Below are 19,328 nucleotides of genomic sequence, written 5' to 3'. Positions count from 1 at the left end.
GTTAACTGACATCTACCTTTCAACTCCAGGGCCTACATCGTGGGTTAGCTGGAAGATGCGAACACGTTTAAACAAACAAAAATGACCGAAAAAGCTTAATGGTGCTCATTTCAAAGCGTGACAATGATCCGTCCAATGAGAGCTCAAAATGCAAAATTCTTTGGGAGAATAATAAGTAATATACCAATATTGAAATAAAAGGTGCAAAATAGTAGAGCGAATGGGACTTTTAGTAAGAAAAGGTTTTATATCCTTCCAAAAATTCTTCCCAAACATTCAAAATACCTAAAATCACTTTTGCAGGTCTTTATATCGATTATAACTCATGGATAAGGGAACAACCCGATTTCATATTTATATAACCATCTATGATTTAAGTTATTTTTGGGGTCTTGGCCGGCCACTTTTTTCATTTTTTGGCCCTTATTTGACATTTTTGTTTCTAAGGGGGTAGATAACCTCTTCGCATAAAATTTGAAATTTTCAGAGTAGGGCCCACATTGGTATTGACCACATTCATCAATTGATTTGGCTAAAAAATTTTATTTATGCCACCCTGGGGTAGGGAACCATCATACAGATAATTGCCACATAGGAATTTATTTAAGTAAAGTCCCCACATTGGAGTATCCCCAAGTCCACTTTCACATCTAATGTGTGGTCAGAAAAGAAAATTTTGTATTCTATTGAATTTTTAACCCCCAAGAGAATATTGGTTGGGAACGTAGATTTGGGATGTGCATCCATATGAAATAAATTGTGGAAACATGAACAAATTACAAATATAAGAAAGTAGCACGGGACCGAATATTTGTTTAATCATCATTGAATTATCCTATGATGAAAATATGGACTTTAAGGGGTCTCCAACTTACAATTTAAATGGCAAATAAAATTAATTCCCATCTTATCATTCTGCCCTCAATTATGAGGTGGATAAAACTATTTTTACTTATTTAAATCACGCGAAATGCTATGACATGCTATATTGTTCTGCTATATTTTTGATTTGACCTCTATTTGTCATCTTGGATTATAAGGGGTAGAAGAAAGTTTTCAATGTAGGTCGATGTTTCGGAATAGTGCCCATATAAAGAAGGTACCTCCTAATTTAACCACATTCCAAAGAATTTGGCTAATAATGCGTATTAGGGGGGTGAAAATCTTACACTAAAATTTCAACATATCTACAAATTTTAGAATTTTTATCCATGTTATAATACCCTCTCAAGTCCACCTTTTGGCGGACAAACAGACTGACATGGTTAGGGGGACTTATGAGGACTCTAATGCACAATCTAAGTTGCTAATGGGTTTAAAAAAGTAATTAACTTTGGCTATTCTTAAATCATTCAGCCCTCAATTATGTAGTATACAAAATACAGCAAATTCCAAATTACTGCTCATTTGACTGGAAGATTTTGCTACGATTTTTACCATATTAAAAATTAATTTGATCCCTTATATGGCGATAAGATTGATATATACTTTTTAATAGATTTGTATAGCACATCCACACAGTTGAAGCCCACGGTTTAAATATTGAAGCCCACTGGTTAAAAATGGGTACAGGTATTTTAAAACACTTTAAATCGACATGTACGTGAACACTTATATCAGTCATATCTGTGAATAATTATGCTTGGGAATATATGCATAATAGACAAAAACTACGGGCCGGCAACGCGGACCGGGCCAGCTAGTTAAATATATATTGTGGAAAATTGCTACCGAATTTCATTTCGATTATTATTTTTTTTTGTGTTTTTGTAGAAAAAATATTTTTAAAGGATAGCAAATTAGCACATTCCACATTCAATTCAAAAAAAAAAAAAAAAAAAAATCCCATCAAAAGAAGTGAGTAATAAAAACTCCCCGTTAAATGAATTTTTTAGTTTTTAGTTAGTTTTAATTAAAAATGTCTTCTTCCGTCTGCAAGGAAGCAAACAAAACAGCAACGACAATAATACAATTATAAACATAATGTTTTGTAAATGCATGCAAAATAAAATAACAAAAAAAAAAAAAAAAAAAACAAAATTTGCACGAAATACTTCGCTACGAATGTAGGAGACAAAGCATAAACACAAGTAATGCAGACGAATATCACCTTCCGTTTAGGAGAAAAATTGTGTTGGCTTCCCACGAAATGGGGAAAAACAGAAGAAAAGCAACGGCAAACAGGACTAAATGCGAAAAATTCATAAAATACAAGATAGGGTTGCCAAGTGCAGCAAAAATTTGGAAGTCATACTGGTCACTTCTTTGCCGAGAACATTACAGTGAAGACGAATATAGTCACATGGATATACCTTTTGCATTGGTAGTAGGCAAAAGAGAAAAAAACACCACTTAGTATGATGAAGTAATGGAAATAAATATTCCATTTAAAATTTATATTTCTATTTAATTTTTTTCTGCCTGGCAACTCTTCCTCCTTTTATATGACTTAATTTTATTACCTTCTCCATCCAAATGTTGCAAGGAAGCGATTGTTTTTTTTTTCTGCTAAATAAAAACTAAATCCGCGAAACATGGAATATGTAATGTAGCATTTGTGGCAATTGTTGCAACGAATTGAAATTATGAATTCTTTCTTCGCCGAAACCGTTCAGCTGAAGGCTTAACATAATTACCAACAATGCCGCCTCATGCTACAACAACATCACTCTTAGCAGTTTTTTTTTGTTTCGCCGTAGTTTGTGGAAATGTGAACGATATTGAAACACTAACAACAGCTTTTGTATTTAATAAACTTACAAATGCAACAAAATGAGCGGAAAATTTTTACGAATTGCAGAGGAAAAGCCACAGAAAAAATGTCGTTTATAACCGGTATTGTATTCAAATTAATATGATGATGGTTTTCATATATATGTGTGTGTATGTCATTGTAATGAAAATTATTAAAAATTTAAAACATTTGGAAATTTTATGGACGAAAATTAAGCAATGTATCAAAATCTTATAAAAACTTACCTTCCGATTTTAGAACACTTTTTATTTTATATTCGTGAACAAATAAAGATTATTTTTAAAAAGTTATAAGGGATATATTTCCGGTTTTTATACCTTACAATACTATGTGTTGGGGGTATATAAGTTTGATTGGGCCAAAAATTATGTTACACTTCGAAATATTAGTTTCCCACATAGGAAAGCATATATATGGATCTTCCTATCTCGCCGAGCTGAGTCGATCTAGCTATGTATGTCCGTCTGTCCATCTTAATTCGTCATCACGCTACAGGTTGAAATTATGGCCCGATCCCCACGAAATTTAAAATGTAAGTGGTGTTATGGTCAGAAGAGAACCAAATGCTTTTGAAGAGCAAATGGACCAAAAAACTTCCTGATTTTGCAGTTTCTGTAAAGGTCGCAATTATCGCAAGAGCTAAGGGCTGGGCAGAAGCCTTCCAATTTGTATGGCCATCGGGTAATATTTAGTGGGTGAAATAGACCATAAAATTTGTGTTATGTGAAAGTCAACTTTTCCATTAAACCGGATTCACGGATTTGTCTAAAAATTGGTATTTGATGGCCACAGTGGGTTCCAGCTCCGGTGGCGAAACATTGCATGTATGGGTCCACGAATTGGTATAGCCCCCATATAACGGTACCTCCCTATATTCGGTATTTTGATGATTTATGCAACATTTTTTTCACGGATTTGTCTGAAAGTGGGTATTCGTAGGTCATAACGGGTCCCAGTTCGTTTGGCGAGACATTGCTTGTATAGGTCCACGCTTTGGTATAGCCCCCATACAAAGGTACCTCCCGATATTCGGAATGTTGATGATTTATGCCACATTTTTTCACGGATTTGTCTGAAAGTTGGTATTCGTAGGTCATAACGGGTCCCAGTGCGTGTGGCTAGACATTGCTTGTATAGGTCCACGCTTTGGCATAGCCCCCATACAAAGGTACCTCCCGATATTTGGTATTTTGATTATTTTTGCCACATTTTTTCACGGATTTGTCTAAAAATTGGTATTTGTTGGTCACAATGGGTTCCAGCTCCGGTGGCGAAACATTGCATGTATGGGTCCACGATTTGGTATAGCCCCCATATAACGGTACCTCCCGATATTCGGTATTTTTATGGTTCTGGCCACATTTTTTCACTGATTTCTGTAAATATTGGTATTTGTAGGTCACAATGGGCCCTAGTTCGTGTGGCGAGACATTGCTTGTATAGGTCCACGCTTTGGTATAGCCCCCATACAAAGGTACCTCCCGATATTTGGTATTTTGATTATTTTTACCACATTTTTTCACGGATTTGTCTAAAAATTGGTATTTGATGGCCACAGTAGGTTCCAGCTCCGGTGGCGAAACATTGCATGTATGGGTCCACGATTTGGTATAGCCCCCATATAACGGTACCTCCCGATATTCGGTATTTTGATGATTTATGCCACATTTTTCCACGGATTTGTCTGAAAGTTGGTTGGTAGGTCATAACGGGTCCCAGTTCGTTTGGCGAGACATTGCTTCTATAGGTCCACGCTTTGGTATAGCCCCCATACAAAGGTACCTCCCGATATTTAGTATTTTGATGATTTTTTTACACCTTTTTTCACTGATTTGTCTAAAAATTGGTATTTGTAGATCACAATGGCCCTAGTTCGTGTGGCGAAATATTGTGTGTATAAGACACATTTTGGTATAGTCCCCATATAACGTGATCTCCCGATATTCGTTATTTTGATGATTTTTGGCACATTTTTTACGTATTTCTCTGAAAATTGGTATTTGCAGGTCATAATGGGTTCAAGCTCCTTTAGCGAAACAGTATGTATAGGTCTACGTTTTTGTATAGCCCCATATAGCCGTATTTCCCGATATTCGGTATTTTGATGATTTTTGGCACATTTTCCCATGCATTTTTCTAAAAGTTGGTATATGTGGGTAATAATGGGATCTAATGTTTCCCTTACCCTAAGGTGGAGGGTATTAAAAGTTTGGCCCTGCCGAACTTAATGTTTTTTTACTTCTTTCAATTTGACTTATAACATTGAAGTGTATTTTTTACCTTACAACACAGGTTGGGGTTATTATATACAGCAACTATCGTCCGATCCTCACGAAAATTTTCGTAGGGGTAGGGTTAGGCTTAGAAGGGCTAGGTCTATTGTTTTTAAAGATGTCCGCAATATACCAATACTTTTGTGTGAAATTAATACCAACATTTCCATTCTACCGAAACGCTGAAAAAAACTTAAAGGCTAAATCCAAAATACATAAAAACAGAAAAATATTCCTGATCACGTCATTGAAACCAATCAACACAAAATTGTGCATAAGAAGAGAGTTCAGGAAAGGGAAGAAGTCTAAAATTTGGATGACCATTGAAAAGGTAAGGGTAATATCTGAGCAGTGTTCTATGACATAATTTAAAAAGCGAAATCTTCCAAAATGGATTGGAGAATTTTTTATGGGTACTTTAAGAAGATATTTGAGAGATATAATCGTGGATTTTTCATGAGGGATGTTTTGAGGGATTATTGAGGAATGTATTGTGATTTATGATAATTTCAAATACTTTTTCAATGTACTTTTTTCAGAAAGATCTGAATTTAAATACACATATGAGAAATTCTAGTGATGACTGTTTATTCAGCCATCTATTAGGGTATATTAAAATTGATATCCCGAAAATGAATATTCAGGTATTCGGGAAATTGGTATCCGTGTTATAAATTAACAGAAATGCAATATGGGTTGTTTTGTTGAAGTTGGGTCTTCACCAATTATATTTTTAACTAATTCATCGATACTCAAAATTTAAAAGGTATTAGATAAAAATAAATTTTACATGTGTTGACACAATCATCATTATTTTGGTATGAAGTTCGGTATTACAATTATCTAAAAAAAAATAATAATAAATAAATAAATAAATAAAACAAAATAAAATATGCTGTTTAAGAAGCCCTTGAATATTTGGTCCTCTTCCATTTTTGCTAGTGAAATCGGTCGGTAAAATCTTAGAAGTGCCCTAAACTCGATCGTACTAGTTCCCTGCTAAAGTGGTTGTCAGAGTGACAAATACCAAAATAAAATAACAAGCAAGCAAAGGCTACAGTCGAGCGGGGCCGACCGTTGAATACCCTACAACACTATAATAAACGATACAGTTTATATAGGCGAGATACTCGAATGAACTCCACAAGATATTGTGACAAATAATAAAAGAAAACCATCAGGTTTCGTTCTCTAATTTTCGAATAATAGCAACTTAAACTAATTTGCTAATTTCCAATTTATTGGTAGATGTTGCACATAAATGGTCTTCCTAGATCTGGAACCAATATTTCCCAAAGACCTATAATCTCTCAGAAGTGGCAAAAGATTAACATTTATTATTGGTTTTTGACTAAAACGCATCTATATGAGATACAGACATTTGAATATATTCTTCAACGAAACCATCCTTAACGAAATAGTCAGAAGTGCGTCTTTCCTGTATTTGTGAATTCTCCAAAAAGTCACTGGAATGGACATTTTCGTATTTTGTCTACAAAATTGAATATTTTTGATGGCCATCCAAAACTGCTTGGTTTTGCAATGTCCGGTAACCCCCACTCAAATGTGCGTGAGGGTCGGGCGATAATTACGACGTGCTGACAAATTTGCAGCTTTTTGGTCCATTTCAACCCCTAAATATATGGCGATCATCTCCAAAAAGAGTAGGCTTCTATTCTGATCCTCATCTTATACCCATGCAAAATTTCGTAAGGATCGGGCCATAAATGCGATCTGTATATGATATCCTGGTATCCTAACTACTTAGTTTTGTTAGCTGTAGAAATACTACCAAATGTTTAATTCAAAATATGCCAAAAATATGACAAAATTGAAAAAATATGAGAAAATTTTAGAAAATCAATATTTTCATCTTTAGAGAGATATTTTTATGCGATTTTTTAGGCGTTTTTTCTTTCCTGCCAAGAGGGCATTCTGAATTAATGAGAACTGTCGAAATCAGTTCAAACGTTCTCGACATATAAGATATCTTTCAAGCATATCTTCTTTGATAGACATATATATCGCACATATTTTGCTATATATCCGATTAGTAGGATATTAACATCAATGTAAAGATCAGAAGTAACCTTCTCATGGCTTTGTGATTTCGCCGGGATTTAAAATATTCGCGGTTTAATGAAAATTTTTGAATTTTTTCAACACAAAAGATATGGTCTATTTTACCCGCTAAATATTATCCGATGACCACCCAAATTGGTAAGCCCTAAACTCTAGCTACATGCGAAATTCCGTGTCAATTGGTCTATAATTGCGACCTGTATAGGTACTGCAAAATCCGACATTTTTTCAGTATTTGGTCCATTTCAACCCCTAAACATTTGGCGATAATCTCCAAAAGCAATAGGATTCTATTCTGACCCTAACCCCACCTCCATTTTAAATTTCGTGAAGATCGGACCATAATTGCGACCTGTAGAGTGATTACAAATTAACATGGACAGACGGACAGACGGACGGACGGACATACATAGCTAGATCGACTCAGCTCGGCGAGCTAGGAAGATCCATATATACTTTCCTATATGGAAACCAATATTTCGAGGTGTTACATAAATTCTGGCCCAATCAAACTTATAATACCCCCAACACATAGTGTTGTAGGGTATAAAGATCTGCTTAAAAATGTAGCTTATGAGTGATAAAAGAAATAATAAGTCTATTCCAGTAGTCTTCTGTCACAGCAGACAGAACCCATACAAATCTAAATGAAAACTGTGGCTAAAATCATCAGAATACCATTCTGTATGTGCAATGATCGGACACAGGAGGTAAAACCTACTACTAAACCTAAGTACTGAATTTAAAAAATTCCCTTTAAAAATATAACTTATATGTTGGCTATAAGGTGGATTTATATAGACAATGTTCTGCCACATGAGGTTGAGTCTCTTAAAACTCTAATACTACAATTGTGAACCTATATAGCAAATGTTATGCCACAATAGTAAGAACCCATTTTAAAATGTCTGAATCGAATTATAAACAAAAAAACTGTGGATTAAAATTCCTAAAATACCGAATATCGGAATATGGGGGCTATAAGAAAACATGAACCAGGACATTGAACATCTACCACGGCAGGTGGAATCCATTACAAATCCTAAATAATGAATTTTAAATAATTCTGTTTGAAAATACGGCTTAAATTGTTCAAATACCGAATATCGGGAGGTGGATATTTGGTGGTCATTGTGCGCTGGAAATGAAGCGAGGAACCTCATTTTGTAACCATTCCTGGTTGGCGCGTGCTGAGTGCGATGATGCTGAGTCCTGTTAGAATTTCCAAGGTCTGCGGCCAAAATGTTTCCGTTCCCTTTAATACACATTCCAGAATATTTTCGCGAATTCGGTCGATTAATTCGAGTGGAGAGCAACCGTCGGCTGTTACAGCGGTCCACACCATCACGATGGCCGGCGCTTGAGTTCTGGTGGCCAACCGAAGGTGCACCTTTGCAGCTGACGTCTTTGGCAAGTGAACACGATCATTTTGCTTGTTTACAAACTGCTGGACAACGAATGTTTTCTCATCGGAGGAAAACAAATTCGACAGCTCACTACTTTCAGGCAAGCGAAAGCAACTCTTTAGCTCTATTGAATCTATTATCTTTCTCTTGCGGTGTAAGTTCTTGGACTTTTTGGAATTTCAATGGCTTTACCCCGAGCTCATATTTCAATATTTGCCGAATGGGATATCGCGATATGTTCAGCTCACCAGCCATTTTTCGGACACTGCCACGCGGATTTCGATCAAGTCGCTTTTTTACTTTTCGAACCATTTCTGCTGATATTGCTGTTTTCTTCCGTTCATTTCTGTGACGTCGGGCTACGCTACCAGTATCATGGTAACGAGTGATGGTACGAGACACAAAAGATTTATTCACATTTAAATGCTGGAGTATTCTATCCATAGCCACTTGTGGTGTTCTAGCCAAATATAAAGAAATCTCACTAACACCCTTGAATTCCATCACGAATAACTTTGTTTCTGGAAAATTCTCACCAAAATGCTTTTGTACGCTTGTAAACAATATAATGAGCTGTCACTGGAATTATTTTGAATTATTTTTTTTTTTTAAATTTTAACAGCTGTCGGACGAGTGGCTTAGAAATGGCAGCAGTCTGAAGTTGGTTGCAGTTTTTTCATCTAACTCTGAATAGGTGGCATGTGAACCTCTCGTACCAAATAATCCGATTTCACGATGAAGTATACATGGAAACTATATCCAAATCTTATCCGATATCGGTAAAATTTGCCTGAGCAGCATGAGATATCTGGTACAAAATATAATTGTTGTGGAGTGAATTTTACGAATGGGAGGGACATAAACACCAAAACACATGAAACATATATATGGGGGTTATAATCATATCATAACCGATTTTCACCAAATTTGAAATACTTGCTTAATGCTGGAACGGATTTTCAAAAATTCACAAAATCTTTATTTGAACTGATAGTACAGACCAAATAATTTAATCTATCCTGGCCTCATCTGTAGAGACATAGCACCACAAAAAATAGTCTAAAGACGTTAAATTGCACCATCTAGGAGGCCAATTGACCGGTCCCACACATGAAATAGCATGTTCAATGAACTCGACTCTCAATAAGTACATTGTTACGAGTGCTGTATTGTATGTAACATCGTGTTATTGAAACCACATGTCCTGCATTTTAGGCAGAAAAAAATGGATATAATCTCAGTGATGCCACCAGTCCATAAACCGCAAATATCTCCGAATTCTACATTGATATATCTGTCTAGATTGTAACATATTTGAATTAGGATTATTGTGTGTGTTGTATATCTATTACCTAGCTGTTTATTATTTTTTCATAGCATTATTTATTAAAATTTTATCATTCCCTTCGCAGCCACTAAATGGAGTGCCTATCGAATTGCCTTTATCCTTGTATTTCATTAAATTATAAAGATAATGCCGATTACACGCTTCATAAATTTTCTTAATAGTATTACCCACGATATTCCCAATAATTTCAAAACATATTTCACATGTACTTGAAATTAATGACACATGTGCACGACTTACAATGTGATCCCTACTTCAATTCGATATCCCATCTGATTTCCGCATTATCGATATAATTGCAAAAAATATCAATTGCTTGAAATTTAGCTGTAATGCCACTAATACTCTATCGCTTTCAGTTCGCCTTCGTTGCTATTTCTAATGAGTTGTAAGCTATTATTCGTTACTTTTAATTGAATTTAAATCGTATTATATACGCTTAGGTTGGGAGAGAGAGAGAATTAGTGAAGAGTAGAGTACAGCATCTGGGTGAACATAGCCACCACCATATTGTATCGCTGCTATCTACCAACCAACCGAACAACCATCCCTCCATTCAAACGTTCACTCAACCAACCATCTGACATAACAGGTGAAATTATCTTTTAATAATGAAATCCTCTAATTATTTTCATTTACTCAGGTGTAAATATATGAGGGCTTTTAAGGGAGTCACATATACACACATATATATTTACATACAAAACAGTAACATCCAATTTACTTACCAGCCGCTTGAAATATATGTTTGTAGGTTTTTAGAAGTGTGCGTACGAATTTGTAACCTTATCTTTTGAATGCGGCACAATTTATCTTCGCCAAAGTTTGAGTGTATGCTCACACATATACAAACACACGGAAACACACATTCACACGTACAAACTTGTTAACATTACGCCAAAATTAATTTAACGTGAACGCATATTGCATTGGGTGACATAGGTCGTAAAGAAATATAATTGGAAAAAATTAAAGCCAGTAAGGCAAAGTCAAAAAAATTAAAGCCAGTAAGGCAAAGCGCGGGGCAGACTATATGATACCCTACACCACTTTGCATATTTGGTAGAGCTCTCGTAACAAAAAGAATAACTAAAAATCAAAAATAAAAAAAAACAGTTAAGAAAGTCCTAAAGTCGGGCGGGGCCGATTTTATGATACCCTACACCACTTTGCTAATTTAGTTGAGCGCCACTTAATAATTAAAAGTTTTTATGGGAGAATTCAATCATACACGCTATGATAACAATTATAATTTAAAATTCAAAGGACTAAATATGCCGAAGCATTTGTATCTTTTAAATTCGGACTTGTATTGCCCATTTGGTGCGAAATTAATTTGAAATCGGATAAAAATATATATGGGAACTATATCCAAATCTGAACCGATCTCGATAAAATTTGGCAAAGATATTTCTGAGCTGTATTTGATATATTTTCTTGAATATCGTTGTTACGGAGTGCATATTACGGCTGTGGTGTAGGGTATAAAAATATTTGAAGTAGATCATACCACCAATCAACATTTGGCTTTAGAGCAGATTTAGTTTGCTTTCACAGGGAAATAATTTTGCGAGACATATCCAATTCTGAATTGATTTTCACTAAACTTTGATGGGGGCATTTTAATTTTTTATACCAAATAACATTGCTATATAGAGCATGAGAAGGATTATATTAAAAACATGTATCGGAGTTCCAAAAAATGGAAACGTCTGATACTATCATTATTTGCACAATAAATCTGAAATCGGATTAAGGATATCTAGGAGTTATCTCCAAATTGTAGCCTATCCCGATTTGGTGCACAATTAACCCGAAATCGGTTGAAGATATATTTGAGACTTCTCCAAATCTGAGCCGAACTTGATAAAATTTGGCACAAGTATATTCGAGCTCTATAAGATATCTGGTACCACATATCATTGTTTTCGAATGGATATTACGAAAGTGAGAGACTTAAATACCATATTGGATGAAACATGTATATAGGAGCTATAGCTATATCTGAACCGACTTTGATGTACGTGTTTCTGGACTGAATTCGGTTGGATGTGCCAAAAATTCAGGTCATTGGATTTATATTGGCCATTTGGTGCACAATTAACCCGAAATCTATTGAAGATATATAGGAGCTATATCTAAATCTGATCTGATTATCAACAATTTCAATAGGGTTTGTCCTTGGGCCAAACAAATATTGTTTGGAAAATTTCATCTCAATCGAATAATAAATGCGACCAGCATTTTGTTCAAAAGAATACATGAACGGACCGACAGACGGACAGACGTGAATTAATCAACTCAGAAAGTGATTCCATGAAAATCCTCAAAAGTAACTGTGGGTCTATCTCTCTTCCCTCTCCCTGTTACAAAAAAATGTATAAAGACCTCTATGTGGTGTACGGTATAACAAGTTAAAAGGTATCAGTAGGTTATTCATTAGAAATAAACGTGGATTTTTAAAAATTATTTTTTAAAGACCTCAATAAACGTGGATTTTGTACAAATAATTTTTTAAAGACCACAATAAACGTGGATTTTTAAAAATTATTTTTTAAAGACCTCAATAAACGTGGACTTCTAAAATTTATTTTTTAAAGACCCCAATAAACGAGGATTTTTAAAATTTATTTTTTGAAGACCCCAATAAACGAGGATTTTTAAAAATTATTTTTTAAAGACCTCAATAAACGTGGATTTTTAAAATTTATTTTTTAAAGATTTGGATTTTTTACAAAATATTTTTTTAGACCCTGTCAAACGTGGATTTTTAAAATTTATTTTTTAAAGATTTGGATTTTTTACAAAATATTTTTTTAGACCCTGTCAAACGTGGATTTTTAAAATTTATTTTTTGAAGATTTGGATTTTTTAGAAAATATTTTTGAAGACCCTGACAAACGTGGATTTTTTACAAAATATTTTTTAAGACCCTGACAAACGTGGATTTTTAAAAATTATTTTTTAAAGACCTCAATAAACGTGGATTTTTAAAAATTATTTTTTAAAGACCTCAACACACGTGGATTCTTAAAAATTATTTTTTAAAGACCTCAATAAACGTGGATTTTTAAAAATTATTTTTAAAGACCTCAATAAACGTGGATTTTTAAAAATTATTTTTTAAAGACCTCAATAAACGTGGATTTTTAAAAATTATTTTTTAAAGACCTCAATAATCGTGGATTTTTAAAAATTATTTTTTAAAGACCTCAATAAACATGGATTTTTAAAAATTATTTTTTAAAGACCTCAATAAACGTGGATTTTTAAAAATTATTTTTTAAAGACCTCAATAAACGTGGATTTTTAAAAATTATTTTTTAAAGACCTTAATAAACATGGATTTTTAAAAATTATTTTTTAAAGACCTCAATAAACGTGGATTTTTAAAAATTATTTTTTAAAGACCTCAATAAACGTGGATTTTTAAAAATTATTTTTTAAAGACCTCAATAAACGTGGATTTTTAAAAATTATTTTTTAAAGACCTCAATAAACGTGGATTTTTAAAAATTATTTTTTAAAGACCTCAATAAACGTGGATTTTTAAAAATTATTTTTTAAAGACCTCAATAAACGTGGATTTTTAAAAATTATTTTTTAAAGACCTCAATAAACGTGGATTTTTAAAAATTATTTTTTAAAGACCTCAATAAACGTGGATTTTTAAAAATTATTTTTTAAAGACCTCAATAAACGTGGATTTTTAAAAATTATTTTTTAAAGACCTCAATAAACGTGGATTTTTAAAAATTATTTTTTAAAGACCTCAATAAACGTGGATTTTTAAAAATTATTTTTTAAAGACCTCAATAAACGTGGATTTTTAAAAATTATTTTTTAAAAACCTCAATAAACGTGGATTTTTAAAAATTATTTTTTAAAAACCTCAATAAACGTGGATTTTTAAAAATTATTTTTTAAAGACCTCAATAAACGTGGATTTTTAAAAATTATTTTTTAAAGACCTCAATAAACGTGGATTTTTAAAAATTATTTTTTAAAGACCTCAATAAACGTGGATTTTTAAAAATTATTTTTTAAAGACCTCCATAAACGTGGATTTTTAAAAATAATTTTTTAAGACCTCAATAAACGTGGATTTTTAAAAATTATTTTTTAAAGACCTCAATAAACGTGGATTTTTAAAAATAATTTTTTAAGACCTCAATAAACGTGGATTTTTAAAAATTATTTTTTAAAGACCTCAATAAACGTGGATTTTTAAAAATAATTTTTTAAGACCTCAATAAACGTGGATTTTTAAAAATTATTTTTTAAAGACCTCAATAAACGTGGATTTTTAAAAATTATTTTTTAAAGACCTCAATAAACGTGGATTTTTAAAAATTATTTTTTAAAGACCTCAATAAACGTGGATTTTTAAAAATTATTTTTTAAAGACCTCAATAAACGTGGATTTTTAAAAATTATTTTTTAAAAACCTCAATAAACGTGGATTTTTAAAAATTATTTTTTAAAAACCTCAATAAACGTGGATTTTTAAAAATTATTTTTTAAAGACCTCAATAAACGTGGATTTTTAAAAATTATTTTTTAAAGACCTCAATAAACGTGGATTTTTAAAAATTATTTTTTAAAGACCTCAATAAACGTGGATTTTTAAAAATTATTTTTTAAAGACCTCCATAAACGTGGATTTTTAAAATAATTTTTTAAGACCTCAATAAACGTGGATTTTTAAAAATTATTTTTTAAAGACCTCAATAAACGTGGATTTTTAAAAATAATTTTTTAAGACCTCAATAAACGTGGATTTTTAAAAATTATTTTTTAAAGACCTCAATAAACGTGGATTTTTAAAAATTATTTTTAAAGACCTCAATAAACGTGGATTTTTAAAAATTATTTTTAAAGACCTCAATAAACGTGGATTTAAAAAGGTATTTTTCGATTATTATTCAAAACTTTGACCCATTGTGATGGAGGTACCAAAAGAAATGGTCCGATCTCTACCATCTATAAAACAGATCTTGTGTTGATGAAAATGTTGATATGTGCCAAGTCTGAATGAGATCGGATGCTAATTTCGCATTTTATGAATTTAATTTATATTCAAAAGTTTGACCCTTTTTGGGGGAGATACCAGAAGGAGTGGATCAATATACCATATCTTCACAGCAGATCTAGAGTTAGTAGAAATAATTGGATGTGTGATATATCAAGAGAACCGGATGATTATTTTGGATTTTATAATCGTTTTGGCTATTCAAGACTTTGACCCTTTTTGGGGAGGTACCAGAAGGAGTGGACCGATATTGCCCATCTCCGAACTCGATCTAAGTTTGACAATAATACTACGACGTACCAAGTTTGAATCAAATCGTGTACTATCTTCGAGACAGGCAGACAGACGGACGGACATCGCTAGATCGACTCCAAATGTCCTGGATTTGACACTCAAAAAGTCTCTCAATATGTTTATATGTAGAAGATGTCCCTAAAGAACTACTTTATTGAACATTTCACCAAAAAATTCATAAAAAATTGGAGACGGCCCACTCCTTCTGGTACCACAAAAGGTCAACATTTTTAAAGAAAATAATTTACCTAAAGAACGAGAAATGGTAATTCGATTTCATGCAAACTTTGCAAACAACCATATGTCTGATATGAAGATGGAATAGATTAGACCACTCCTTCCAGTACCACCCTCAATGTGGCTTTCAGTCGCCTTCATAAAATGCAAAATGTACAACCGATTCTTTCAAAATTCGGCACTTCCCAATATTTTTATAAACGCTATCGTTTGTGAATATGGGACTGTTATGACTATTCAAATTGTTAAGCCTCTACAGATATAAATCTTGCCAGGTTTGGAAAATATTGGTTACTTCTTCACTTTATATGAGATATGTGATAATTTTTAGAATACCTTAAAATTTGCCTGAGGTACCAAATATAGTCGACCGAATTATTCAATTTTTATAACCTCCACCATGCATAGTATGGAGGGTATATTAAGTTTGTCATTTGTAACTCATCGAAATAATAATGTTAACCCTAACAAAGTATGTATATTCTTGATCTGCGTATAATTCTAAGATGATATAGCAATGTCAGTCCCTTCCGCTAGAGGAGTTCCTTGTGAGTACTTTACCCCTGGAAGAGAATTGTCTATATAGATCCACGATATCGTATAGCTCCTATACAGCGGCATACCCCAAGATTCGGTATTTTGATGATTTTAGCCACATTTTTCAATAGAATTGTTTCAAAATTCACAAAAGAAGTTTCTTCTGAGTACTTTACACCCTGGAAGAGAATTGTCGTTAAAGGTCCACAACATCGTGTAGCCCCCAACAGTACAACGGTACTTATCGATATTTGTTTTTTGGATGATTTTAGCCACATTTTTCAATGGGATTGTTTGAAATTTTATACAAGATTTTCCTTCCGAGTACTTTACACCTGAAAGAAAATTATCTATATAGGTCCACGATATCGTATTGCCCCATACAACGGTACCTCCCATTATTCGGTATTTTGATGATTTTAGGGACATTACTCACAGGAATTGTTTACAATTTCGTCTTTAAAGTTCGTTATGGGTACTACAATCGATGATAAAAATTACTTATGCAGAACCTTCATATAGCCACCATATAACGGGTTTCCTTTAGGCGGTATTTTTGGACGGATTTTTTTAGAAATTTTTCAAGTTCCTTCAAAATGATGGAGGGTATAAACAGGTCGGCCTTGCCGCTTCTGCTGCTGCTTCTTTGCTTGTCCTACGAACATTTATATCGAATTTTACGTGAAATTCCATATTCATCTCAGGTTTCTGGTTGAGAGAAATAGTTAGATGTAGCAAGTTGTAAAGCATTTCTGAGTTGTTTCGCAATTTATGACAGATAAAAGTATTGAAAATTTTGTCCCTTTGTGGGTGAAGTACCAGAAGGGGTTTTGCAGATATATGTCATCTTCACAACAGAGCTTATGTTAGGAAAAATGTTTGGATTTGTGAATTTTGAAGAAAGTTGGATGCTTATGTCGCATTTTTGAGCGCTTTGTTTGTTTAAATCTTGAACCCTATTTGGGGAAGGTACCAGAAGAAATGCTCAGATCTCTACCATCTTTATAGGAGATCTTATGTTGATGGAAATATTTAGATGTACCATGTCTGAAAGGGATCGGATGTTAATTTCGCGTTTTATGAGCTTCAAGAAAATTCAAAATTTTAACCCTTTGTGGGGGAAGTACTAGAAGAAGTAGACCGACAAATCTCACGTTTACAGTAGATATTATGTTAGTAGAAATAATGGGATGTGTAAAATATGACGAGAAAGTGATGCTTATTTCGGATTTTAGTATCGTTTTGGTTTTTCAAAACTTTGACCCTTTGTGGAGGAGGTACCAGAAGAAATGGTCCGATCTCTACCATCTTTATAACAAATCTTTTGTTGATGGAAATATTGAGACGAACCAAGTCTAAATGGAATCGTATGTTAATTTCGCGTTTTATGAGCTTCGTGGATATTCAAAAATTTGACCCTTTGTGGGGGAGTTACTAGATGAAGTGGACTGATATATTCCATCTTTAAAGCAGATCTTATGATAGTAGAAATAATGGGATGTGTGAAATATAAAGAGGACTGGATTCTTATTTCGGATTATATGATCGTTTTGGTTATTCAAAACTTTGACCCTTTGTGGGGAAGGTACCAGAAGGAGTGAACTGATAATTTGAAGTCAATCGGGCTTTTACGTCACATGTTATAAGATTTGTAATTATTCAAAATTTTGACACTTTGTAGGGGAGGTACTTTATAGAGAGGACCGATAGTGTCCATTTTTTGAAAATTTCGACCTTTTGAGGGAGAGGTACCAGAAGGAGTGAACCGATATATACCATCTTAACACCAGACCTTGGATTAATAAAAATATTGGGATGTGTGAAATTTGAAGACAATTGGACTCGTACATCACATATTATAAGATTTGTAATTATTCAAAATGTTGACACTCTCTGGGGGAGGTACTTGATGGAATGGACCGATATTGTCCTTTTTCGCACCTGACCGAGCACGGACGCAAATAATAGGATATCGAGCAAAATCGGATCATCCTTTCTCTTTCTGTGCAATAAATATTTTTTTTTTGAAAATTTCGACTTTTTGTGTGGGAGGTACCAGTAGGAGTGGACCGATATTACCCATCTCCGAACTTGTTCTAAGTTTGACAATAAATTCGTTGAGACAAGTTTTGTCGTATAAAAAGGAAATGTCCTCCTAGAACTTAATAAAGGCAGTACGAAGGACCTCTTCGTCACTTCAACGATTTAAGCTACAAAATTTCTTTGCAATACGACCTAATGTCCTGCCTCTCTTATTTATCACATATAAATCATTTGGATTTTATTACACTCCAATGCCAACATATGTTTAGGCCTGCTTTCTCGTTACCAAATTGGAAATAAGCGGGATGTAAATATCTAACGAAATGACAACACCAACGTAAATATCTATCTATCCGAAGAGCTCACATATACCTCTGCAATTAAAGTTATGAGATTTTTAAGGCTTTCAAATGTATCGCAGAAAAAAAAATTCCCCACGTTGGTTAATTGCATTCGTACTTCTGGGCTTAACAGGATATGAACCGGATAATATGTAACACAGCAGAAGTGGTATGATACTTGTATGTGGCAGCAGAGTTTAGGTGGAAGTGAAATATGTGATTTATTCGTATGTAATCATTAAGGCATTTGAGTCCTTGCAGGATGTCAATTATAATAAAATATTTTGTGCAGATTTTTGACAATTTCAGTTGTAGGTTGTAATTCGAAAGTGATTTTAATTTTTTTTTGCAGGCTTTTTTAGTGAAAACGAATTTCATTCTATGTACCATCTTGCAATATTTATGGAAACGTCAAGGTAACACATTAAAATTACATTCGTTAAGTAATGACCTTTTTTTCAGCCACAAATATTTGATATAATTGGACGAATGCAAGAACCGTATAAGACGGATAATTTATGGCATTTTAAAAGTACGGCGATTTTGTAAAAACAAACGACGAAAAACAATAGTGATCGTTATTGTTAGTTAATTTTTTTGAAAATTTCGACCTATTGTGGGGGAGCTAACAGTAGGAGTAGGCAGAAAAAGTCCATATGCACATTAGATCTCTGGTTTAGAGAAATATTTAGGTATACCCAGTTATGATAGATGTAAGTATTGAAAATTGTGACCCATTGCGCGTGGGGTAGAGCGATATCTATCATCTTCACACCATATCTTGTGTTAAAAGAAATATAGAGATGTGTAAAATTTGAGAAGGGATGCTCAAACGGATGGTGTTCTATACGGTCAATTATTTTCTGTGAGAATTTTGACCTTTTGTGGCGGAGGTACCGGAAGGTGTACCTCAATATTGCTCATACTGCGGTTATGAGCAGAGTGGACTGTAATTTTATATCTTGAGTTAGCAAAAGAGA

The sequence above is a fragment of the Musca domestica genome, unplaced genomic scaffold (genome assembly GCF_030504385.1).
Source record: "Musca domestica strain aabys unplaced genomic scaffold, Musca_domestica.polishedcontigs.V.1.1 7, whole genome shotgun sequence".
NCBI lineage: Eukaryota > Metazoa > Arthropoda > Insecta > Diptera > Muscidae > Musca > Musca domestica.
Note: the sequence above shows the minus strand (reverse complement) of the source record.